Genomic DNA, 11,760 nt, shown 5'->3' with positions numbered 1-11,760 from the left:
CAAATACTTAACAATAAATACAGTACCTTTTTAGGTACTTAGCTAGTAAGAGAAGAACAGGGTGAATTTCTCATAGAAAAGGCTTCTTCTGAAAGAAGTTAGAAAAAAGATGAAAAGTGTGGTCACCAGATTTTTTGAACCCCAGATTAGAAAATACGGTTGACTTCTTTTTTTCTTATTTTTTTCAATTACAGTTTATGTTCAGTATTGTTTTCTATTAGTTTCAGGTGTATTACATAGTGGTTAGACAATCATGTCCTTTACCCAGTGATCCTCCCCCGCATTTCCAGTACCCATCGACACACCCGGCACCGCACGTAGTTACTGCAATATTATGGACTGCATTCCCCATGCTGTACTTCACAAACCTGTGCCTGTTCTATAAGCACTGATCTGCACTTCTCAGTCCCTTTGGTTGATGTTATGAAGACAGTGGACAAGAATATTTGAAACCTAGGTAATCCTAGAGAACTCAGGGATAGCGTCTGAAAAAAATAATAAACATGGTGTCAGTACATAAGACTGTACTGGATACTTAAATCATGCTAAGACTGAACTAAAAGTATGGAAATAGCTACAATTAGAAGTTGTGTTTTGATTTATCTAGGAGAACAGCTTTAAAAACACCTTGTACCATCCTCTGAAAGCTAATTGTGATTTTAAATTAATACTGACTAAGAAATGGTCTGCTAAGTAATGTCAAAAAGTATGTGAGTCATATGTGCTTAGAATATCAAAGTATAGTATTTTTTCTGAGTCATGATTTTACTGAACCAAGAAGTCCTGAATGTTAAGTCTAAGTTGACTGGGAAGGGCAGGGGGTTGTTTGTTTGTTTTTTGACAGATAACAGAACATAAATTTTGATTCTATCTAGCAAATTCACCACAAATTAATCCTTTATAGAGATATTACAGGTTTTTAGCATATATAAATATATGTGTGTTGTGTATATTTGTTTCCACAAAAATTTAATTTACAAAGAACTATTGTTGCATTTTAACATAAATAACGGAGTTTATGCATATAAATAAGATTTGCCCCCTATACTGAGTTCATAAACTTATTCCTAAGACGTTGTTATAACTCAAAATATCTTCAGAACTCCTAATTTTTTTCTGAGTGAAAAGCCCCTTTTTATTTTTTAATTTATTTTTATTGTATTTTCTCCATTACTATTTATCCCCTTTGTGTTCCTCTCCCCCACAATCACCCCACTGCTGTCTCTTCCCATGGGTCCTTTTTCCTTTTCACTCCATCCCTCCACCCCTAACCACCACCCCAGAGCTGTCAGCCTGCTCTCTGCCTATGAGTCTGCCTCTACTTTATTGTTAACTCAGTTTGCAGAACTCTTTTTTTTTCTTTTGCCACCACTAAAAGTACTAATACAAGGTCTGGCAGAAGTGAGGCTTGCTTGAGTATGGCAGGCAGGGCACGCGAGTGTCTTGCACAAGATGGACAGCAGTTTGAACATGTCGCCTAAAATGTCACACAGTGTTCTTGCGTGTAATATTGCCGTTACAGAATTACATGTTTATGACTTTGTAATAAAAAGGGGTGTTCTGTAGTTTGATAGTTAGAAAAAAGGCAAATAATTTAGTGGTTAGGAACAAGGACTCTGAATTCAGACTTTCTGTGTGAAAACTCAGCCTTGGCGACTTCTGAGGTGAATAATCTTATGAAATCATTTAACATCTCTGTGCATTAATTTTCTCATCTGAAAAAGAAGAATAATAAAAGACCCCATCTCTCAAAGTTGCTGTGGAGAATAAATGAAATGTTATATGTAGAACTCTCAGAACAGGCTCTGGCACATAGTAAGTGCTCAACAAATGTTAGTTGTTGAAATTAATCCATTAGCTAGCTAAGTAATTAGTTAGGGATGAGAATTATGCCCCCCAAATACTCCTCTTAAATGTGTGCCCAGTGGTTCCATAATTACAAAACCCATCTACTCTCATAAAGACCTCTAAGAGATAATACTCTGCAAAGGAGGCAGTAAGACTTGATACATTGTTAATATTATTGTTGACTGAGTCTAGTTGCCTTCTTTGACTTTCTCACTAAACAAAGATCAAATGAGCAGACAAACTCTCCCAACCAGGAACAATTAGAAAAGTTGGATAATATATGAAAATGAAAAAAAAAAAACTTTTCTAAAAGAAGTTATTATTTAAGTACAGTTGTCTCCATTTACACCCCACCACAAGGCCCCTAACCCCACTCATCCCCACCTCCTACCCTCCAACCTGCCCCCTTTGGTTTTGTCCATCGTCCTTTATACATGTTCCCTGACGACCCTTCCCCTACTTTCCCCCATTATCCCCCTCTCTCCTTCCCTCTGTTACTCTGTTCTTTATTTCAATGTCTCTGTTCATATTTTGCCTGCTTGTTTGTTTTGTTGATCAGGCTCCACTTATACGTCAGATCATATGGTATTTGTCTTTCACTGTCTGGCTTATTTCACTTAGCATAATGCTCTCCAGTTCCAGCCATGTTGTCACTAAGGGTAGGAGCTCCTTTCTTTCTGCTACATAGCATTCCATTGTGTAAATGTACCATAGATTTTTTATCCATTCATTTACTGGTGGGCATTTAGGTTGCTTCTAGCACTTGGCTATTATAAATTGTGTTGCTATGAACATTGGGGTGCATAGGTTCTTTTGAACCAGTATTGCAGGGTTTTAGGGTATAATCCCAGCAGTGGAATTGCCAGGTCAAAAGGCAGTTCCATTTTTAGTTTTCTGAGGAAATTCCATACTGTTTTTCACAGTGGCTGGACCAGTCTGCATTCCCACCAACACTGCACTAGGGTTCCCTTTTCCTCACAATCTTGCCAGCACTTGTTTGTTGATTTCTTTATGATGGCCATTCTGACCAGTGTGAAGTGGTATCTCATTGTAGTTTTAATTTGCTTCTCTCTGATGACTAGTGATACTGAGTATCCATCTTTTCATATGTCTTTGGGCCCTCTGTATGTCCTCCTTGGAGAAGTGTCTGTTCATGTCCTTTGCCCATTTCTTAATTGGGTTGTCTGTCTTCCTGGAGTGGAGTCATGTGAGTTCTTTATGTATTTTAGAGATACATAAATTTTTAAACCCTTGTCTGAGGTATCATTGGCAAATATATTTTCCCATACAGTTGGTTCCCTTTTCATTTTACTTCTGGAAAAAAAAATCCTTTTAAAGGCACTAGATAGCAATGAAGCAACAAGGACCAGAGGCACCAAAGTCCCAGAGAAAAGGGATATATTTATGAGATAAAGCGCAACTTCTACCTTATTCCCCACTTCAGGCATTTGCTGATTTGCTGATTGGCATAGCTTGGGCAGAGAAGCTGAGAGCCAAGTAAAAAGCCAACAAAAAGAGAGTTGCTGAGTGGAGATTTTGATATTCTCACGAGACTAGGAGACAGAAATTGAGCTTCATGACCACCAAGTCACTCAGGGTATAAGAGACCAAGATTGCAGATTAAAAGGAAGCATAGAGGAGAGAAGATGAGCCTGGTGTTTGATCCACTCTCCCCCTTGAGGTGTTTGCTGACCGGATTCAGAAGCAGAGAGCTGAGCCAAAAACAGCAGAGAAGGGGCTGAGGAGCAAAACAGAATAAATGATTAGTTTAGGACATGGGGGAGATAAAAATAAAGTTCAGAAACACAAAGGAGAAGGGCAGCTGGTATTACCTCAGGCGTTTCGATCAGACTGCTAAAGAACTATTTTTTAGGAGTAAGGGCAATTAGAGGGTTGACTGGACCTGGTGAAGACTGAAAGCAAGCCTGTAACCAGTTTAATCCCTAATTGGATTATTGCAAGTTACTTCTACTCTCAATGACTGCTAGAAACTAAATCTTCCCTGGGGGCATTTTTATTAAAAATGTCCAGCATTCAATCAAAAGTTATCAGCTGCTTCAAGAGACAAGACCAAGAAACTGAGAAAAAAATATAGTCAACAAAATAGAACTTGTTGGTGATACAGGATCAACACGGCCAGATATACATAGACTTTAAAATGACAATGATCAATATATTCGGTAAAAGAGAGGTCAGGATGAAGAATGTTAACAAAGAACTGAAATCTACCAAAAAAAAATAAATAAAATGGACATCCTAGAACTAAAAACACAGTAAATAAAATTAAAACTCATCAGGTGTTTTAAACAGAAAATTAGAGAAAGATGAAGAGAGGTGAATAAGAAGATAGATCAGTATAAAATATCCAGAATGACAAAAAGGAGAAAGTATTGAATATATATATATAAAAGTTTGAGACACATAGGACAGAGTGAAAAGTTCTAATGAATGTGTGTGTAATTGAATCCTAGAAGATGAGGAGAGAATAAGCAGAAGAAATATGTGAAGAAATAAGCAAAAAAGTATTCAGAATTGACAAAAGACATGAAAGCACAGACTCAAGAAACACTGTGAACCCCAAGCAACTTAAATACCTATACCAACAAAAAAAAGCCCTTGAATATATTGTTCTAAAACTGCTAAAAAACAAAGAAAAACAAATATTCTCAAAAGCTGCCAGGAAAAAAAGTCATGTTACTTCAAAGGAACAACAAAAGATTGACAATTGACTTCACAACAAAACAAAATGCCCAGCTGGTGTGACTCAGTGGACCGAGTGCTGGCCTGCAAACCAAAGGGTCGCCAGTTCCATTCCCAGTCAGGGCATGTGCCTGGGTTGCAGTCCAGGTCCCCAGTGTGGGGCAAGCAAGAGGCAACCGTACATTGATATTTCTCTCCCTCTCTTTCCCCTTCCCTTCCCCTCTCTCTAAAAATAAAAAAATAATATTTTTTAAAAAAGAGTTCATGCTTAAAAACCTGAGATTTAAGTAATCCCTTAAAAAAAAGCAGGTAGATATCATAAATAAGCAACATTATTCAGCTTGTAACTTTGAGATGGCGCAATACCCAGGAATAAAACCATTGGCTCAAATGCTTCTGACATATGCTGCACTGATGACATTCAAAACCTACCTGACAAATACACAACCGTTCCTGGAATACGAATTAGAAACTACCTGTCCCTGCATGAAGGAGGATGGGAATAACAACCTCTAAAATCTTTACCCATTCGACTGAAACTAGCAAGGGAAAGAAAAGAAAGAATAAAGAAATGGGACTACATCAAAATAAAAAGCTTCTGTATGGCTAAAAAAAATCAGCAAAATGAAAAGGGAACCAACTGTGTGGGAAAATATATTTGCCAATGATACCTCAGACAACAGTTTGATCTCCAAAATCATAAAGAACTCACATAACTCCACTCCAGGAAGACAAACAACCCAATTAAGAAATGGGCAAAGGACCTGAGCATTCTCCAAAGAGGACATACAGAGCACCCAGAGACATGTGAAACAATGCTCAGCATCACTAGCCATCAGAGAGAGGCAAATTAAAACTACAATGAGATACCACTTCACACTGGTCAGAATGGCCATCGTAAACAAATCAACAAACAAGTGCTGGCAAGATTGTGAGGAAAAGGGAACCCTAGTGCAGTGTTGGTGGGAATGCAGACTGGTCCAGCCACTGTGAAAAACAGTATGGAATTTCCTCAGAAAACTAAAAATGGAACTGCCTTTTGACCTGGCAATTCCACTGCTGGGATTATACCCTAAAACCCTGCAATACTGGTTCAAAAGAACCTATGCACCCCAATGTTCATAGCAGCACAATTTATAATAGCCAAGTGCTAGAAGCAACCTAAATGCCCACCAGTAAATGAATGGATAAAAAATCTATGGTACATTTACACAATGGAATGCTATGTAGCAGAAAGAAAGGAACTCCTACCCTTAGTGACAACATAGCTGGAACTGGAGAGCATTATGCTAAGTGAAATAAGCCAGGCAATGAAAGACAAATACCATATGATCTGACGTATAAGTGGAACCTGATCAACAAAACAAGCAAGCAAAATATGAACAGAGACATTGAAATAAAGAACAGACTAACAGTAACCAGAAGGGAGGAGGGTGGGGGGATAATGGGGGAAAGTAGGGGAAGGGTCATCAGGGAACGTGTATAAAGGACCCATGGATAAAGACAAAGGGGGTAGAACTGAGGTTGGGAGGAGGGGATGGGCGAGGAGGGAGGGAGTAGAGGGAAGAAAAGGGAGACAATCGTACTTCAAAAACAATAAAAAAATAAAAATGAAATTTTGTTTAGCATAAAAGAAAAAGGCTGGAGAAGTAGGAAAAGCTATCATTTAAGGCCTCCTACACCATGTTAAGGATTTTCACTTCCATTGCAAGAGAAATGGGAAGCTGTTAAAAGGCAGAGAGCCGATTTGTGGGTGTATTTTGTTTTGTTTTGTATTGTTTTGTTTTGTTTTGTTTTAAGGTGGGCATGAAGCTGCTATGAGCCACCACGTGGGAAAGCCTGCCTGATAAAGAACTCAACAGAGAGAAAATCAAAGCAGACAGAGGGAGGGGAAGCCAACTCTTGAATACTTATCTTTAAGCAGCTGATCCTTGAATTCATTTACACCTGGATCATAAGCCAAAGTTTCTTGGGAATATACAGGGGCCCTTGGATATACCAGGTCAAGAATCTCTGCTATCGGAGCATAGAGGAAAGGTTCCTAACCTAAACTGGGGAGCAAGGTTCAGAGAGGCCTCCTGAAAGATGAGAAAGATTTGAGGGGGTGATTGAAAGTAGTCACGTAGTAGAAGGCACAGTGGGAGAAGTGTTCCCAGCAGAGGATTATTCCTTGTGAAGGCAATAGATAGCTCATGGCTCATGTGGATTGGTTTTCCATATGACTGAGAGAAAGCATATGGGAAATGTGGTAATAGAAGTCCTGGCTGGAGAGACAGGCAGAGGGGTAGGCTGTTAAGAAACCTGAGCTTGCCCAGGTAGCTCAGATGGTTAGAGAGCCGTCCCTATACACGTAGGTTGCAGGTTTGATCCCTGGTCTGAACGCATACAAGAAGCAACCAATGAATGCATAGATAAGCAGAATGACAAACTGTTCTCTCTCTCTCTTTCTAAATTAATAAATATTTTTTATTTATTAATAAATAAGAGAGAGAGGAAGGGAGTAGGGCAAGGGGAGATCTCTCTCTCTCTCTCTCTCTCTCTCTAAATTAATAAGTTAAAATTAAAAAAAAAACCTGGATGCTTGTTTTGGCAGCAAATATACTAAAATTGGAACAATACAGAGAAGAGTAGCATGGTCCCTGCACAAAGATGACATACAAATTCATGAAGCATTCCATATTTTTAAGTTTCTGCATGGCTCAAGAAACCATCATCAAAATGAAAATGGAACAGACTATGTGCGAGAACATATTTGCCAATGATACATCAGACAAGGGTTTATCTCCAAAATATATAAAGAACTCACAGGACTCCACTCCAGGAAGATAAACAACCCAATTAAAAAATGGACAAAGACCCTGAACAGACACTTCTCCAAGAAGGACATACAGAGGGCCCATAAACATGTGAAAAAATGATTGACATCACCAGCCATCAGGCAGATGCAAATAAAAACCACAATGAGATATCACCTCACACCTGTCAGAATGGCTATCCTTAGTAATGCAACAAACAAGTGCTGGCTAGATTGTGGAGAAAAGGGAACCCTAGTGCACTATTAATGGGAATGGAGACTGGTGCAGCCATTGTGGAAAACAGTATGGAATATCTTCAGAAAATTAAAAATGGAACTGCCTTATGACCCAGTGATTCCACTGCTGGGAATATACCCTAAGAATCTTGGAACACCAATTCAAAAGAACATATGCAGTCCAAATGTTCATAGCAGTGCTATTTACAATAGATAAGTGTTGGAAATAGCCCAACTGCTCATCAGTAGATGAGTGGATTAAAAAACTGGTACATCTGTACAACAGAATATTATCCAGCAGAAAGAAAGACAAAAGTCCTATCTTTTGCTACAGCATGGATGAAATTGGTGACTGTTATGCTAAGTGAAATAAGCTAGTCAGCAAAGACAAGTAACTGGACTCTAATGAACAAAATAAACTAATGCGAAAAACAGAACCAGAGACATGGAAACATGGAGCAGACTGATAGCTATAGGAGGGGAGGAGAGGATGGTGGAAGGAAGGGGAAGGGAATAGTCCAAGAACATGTGTGAATGACACATGGACAGGACAACAGAGGGGATTGACTTTGGCTAGAGGGGTGGGCTGGGTGGAGGAGGCAAAAGGAAAAACATTAGGACAACTGTAATGGAATAAACAATTTAAAAAAGAAAAGAAGCCTGGGCTTTATACAAGGGCTCTGGAGATCTGAGTCATATAGAAGATACAAGACAAGTACACCTTTTCCGCATCTCTCTCTGCAAAGCAAGTCCACACATTTCTCCATCCCCTTCCCCCACCCTGATGTAGTTCTCTTACCTGTCTCCTTCTCCGAAGATCTAAAGGCCCTTAAAAAAAGAAGAGAAAAAACAAAGACTAGTACACCTTCTCAGATGCATATGGAATGAGAAAAGGAAGGAAGGGCTCAAATATGAATTCTAGATTTCTGTTTATGGCAACTTGATGACTAAAAATTGGTAGTGTAATTCACTAGACTAGGAAAATGGAAGGAGCCAGCCCGTCTAAGAGTAAACAAGGTTAGGAGTTATGTAGACATCAGGAACAACTGTGATGAGAACTACACTGAGCAAATGGAAGTGGATGTACAGATGTGGAAGTTAGAAGAGAGCTCTGAAGTAGACATAAATGTATGAGTGGTCAATGTTTGCCTGCTGGTGGCTGAACATCAGCAGTGGGTGAGCAGGCTAGGATGAACGTAGGTCAGAGGGCCAGATGGAGCAGTGAGGGAAAGATGTTCATGAAAACAATAAAGAGGGAACTAGTAGAGAAACCATGCAGAGGAGAACCAAGAGAGAAAGGAAGAAGAACAAAGTTTAAAGAAGGGAGTCCACAGAGTCTTCAGGCTTCAGAACTAAAAGTAGTCGGGGCTCCTTCTGAATATTTGGTTCAGGAGGAATATTATGTTCCTTTCTTTATACCAGATGCCAGGAAGCTCAGAGACTTGTGACATACATCTAGCAACTACACATAACTTTAAAATCATTATGTTCATCAATCTTATCCTTAGTTTTCTTTTGCTTATTGTTATTCCCCCTTTTACTACTCCTTTTTTTTTTTATTTCTTTGTATCACCTTAAAATCCTAAGGTGGAGGGGAAATCAGTAAACAAGCATGTGGCATCCAGGAGGAGACCCCAGGCTGCAGGCGTGGCGCAGTGCCAACCACTCGCACTGTCTCGTGCGCAGCCTGCTTCCCTCATTTGTCTTACCTGCCTCCATCCTGTGGTCGTTTAAGCTTGAGGCTCCTCATCTAAACAATCCCTAAGATCCTTTCCTGCTCTAAATTGGATGAATCTGTACTTCTTCAATGCTCAAATCCCATGAGTGAAGTTACCAAATATAATATCAAGTAGTCAGAATAACAGTTTTTTATGAAGTTCTACTAAAAACATCGAAACAGTGAACATATATGATATGCACAGCATTTGAGAGGAGGTGGGTTGGGCTTCGAAAGCACCATGACAGTGTGCTCCGGATCTTTGTCGCTGATCTCCATGAGATCCAGAGCTACCACGCATGTTCAATGGGATTTAAAATAAAATGACTGTGTGGCACATCATTAGACCATGATGTTCAAGGCTAATTCCATGAACCTCTGCATTAATGGGGCAATATTCTGTTTGGCTTTATTCTATTAATATTTATAGAGTACTCATTACCATAGCAACTAAGTGCTTTCCACAGAGAACTGATCAAATTTTAAGGAGAGGTGAACAGGAGAGGGGAGGACCACTGCAGGAGCTGAAAGGAAGCTTCCAAACTCCTTCTAAATAACCCTTTCCTTCCCCAATCCGACAGAGCACAGTTCTCCTAGAGCATTTGTTTCATGCCTACCCTCCCCAGATCTTGGCGGTGTACAGTCTTGGTTCCCTGGAGGACTGCTCTGTGCAATATTGAGCTCATCCTTGACAAAAATCTTAATTTTCAGTGCCCTTTTCCTCTTCAGGGAGAGTGAGTAAAGCATATTGTTGCTGAGCTGGGTTTTGAAATCAGACTGTCTGGATTGAATTCTAGCTCTTCCACTTACTAGCTAAGTCTCCTTTGGCAAGTTACTTAATCTTTCTGACCTTGGTTTTCTCTTCAGTGAAATGGGGATACTAAGAGTACCTACTTCATAGTTTATTATGAGAATCAAGTGAATTGATGACTGTTTAGTACATTCAAGAATTTCTGGTATGTATAAATGCTCAATAAATGTTAGCTATTATTTCAACACATCCTTGTCTTCTGTTCTCAGCCACCAGAACACTCACGCTGTCCTTCTCTTCCTGGCTTTCTGCAAAGAGATAAAACTTCTTCCCTAAGATGAAATCCCTCCTGGGAACCACACAGAGGAGTGGAAGGAAGGTGGCTCCCATCTGGCCAGATCAATTGATCAGATCAAAAATACCTAAACTTCTGCAACTGGAAACACATTCTCTGGGTAAAAAAAAAATTCTTTATAAATATGTTCTGCTAGATTTAACTTTCATAAAGGCAAAGAGCATGCCTCAGTCATTTATCTCTATATGTAAAGTCCAGCCCACCCTCATATCTCATTCAAACTAAGATGTAGATGAGTGACTTGTTACCCCTCTCTAAGAACATGTGCACACGCACACACAGAGAACTATGGCAAACCGATTATTTCAGGCTCTATGACAGGTGCAGGGGCTAACAAAAAAAACGATGGAGGCTCGCTCCTTGCCTTCATGGAAATTAAATCTAGCAGGAGAAAATATTAAATAAAATGTGTTTACCCAAAGAATAGTTCAGGTAGAATATTAGACATGATTCAGGAGGAATGTGGCCGGGGTCTTTGTGCATTCCTACACCACGCTGTGGAGATGGGCACAGGTGTAGCAGAGGTAAGCTGGACCTTGGCATGGAGTCAGATGGCGTTCCTCTCCTTGGAGAGTTTCGCACCTGGTGTGGTGTAGCAGTGCCATCAATACTACTGACTCATCTTTGCACAATCACAGAGACTGTCTCATACAAAGTCGGAAGCATCAACACCCAAACCTGAGAGTTAAGATTTCAGATAAGCGCCCTTGAAACTTGGAAGAGGTCGGTTTAGGATAAATAAAGGGACATGCTCCTTTACACTGTGGGTAGTAAATTCATTACCTCATCTGGAACTTGTTACTGCAAGAGCCTACATAAACCCAAATTAAAATTAGGTTCAAGAGGGTTGCAATGAATGTATGAATGAACAGTAACAAACAGGCTCTGGAGGTGAAGTCAATCAGGTTTCAATACAATAAAAATCCACTAAGGAGCAACTACTTTGTGCTGATCATGACTTTGGACACATTCCTAACTTTCTGAAGGTATTATTCTCTTCCATCAAATGGCCATCTCCAAGGCAGGAGGCTGGGTGAGACGGAGTTTGCTAACCACTGAGATGTTTCTGATATCCAATGGTCTTTATTATTACAGTGTACTTTGCCAGATCTTAATAAATTCAGGTCTCCCTTATTCCCTCACCCAGACCTCGAAGAATCATTCACCAAAGGGCAATGGTTCAACTCTAGAAGAATAATTGGGAAGCATAACCTAAGTACTACAAAAAAGAAGGGGAAGCCACATCTGCTCAAGTTTTTCAACAGTTTTCATGCCAAAGTTGAAATACTCTGGCTAGTTAAGTGGTAAATGCTGTTTTCACGCTCTTTTATTCAGCAGCTTGGTACCTACAGGTGGGA

The 11,760-nt window shown here is 39.7% G+C and overlaps 1 non-coding gene across 1 annotated transcript; it reads left to right on the top strand.

The window, feature by feature from the left end:
• Window positions 1–7,129: 7,129 nt before the first annotated feature.
• On the top strand, window positions 7,130–7,232 carry LOC114498202. Its single transcript, XR_003684650.1, has one exon. It is a non-coding gene; the product is annotated as a U6 spliceosomal RNA (small nuclear RNA).
• The last annotated feature ends 4,528 nt before the right edge of the window (window positions 7,233–11,760 follow it).

Source organism: Phyllostomus discolor, chromosome 5 (assembly GCF_004126475.2).
Source record: "Phyllostomus discolor isolate MPI-MPIP mPhyDis1 chromosome 5, mPhyDis1.pri.v3, whole genome shotgun sequence".
Taxonomy (NCBI): Eukaryota; Metazoa; Chordata; class Mammalia; order Chiroptera; family Phyllostomidae; genus Phyllostomus; species Phyllostomus discolor.
The sequence above is the reverse complement of the archived record's forward strand: the minus strand, read 5'-3'. Positions and strand labels throughout refer to the sequence as shown.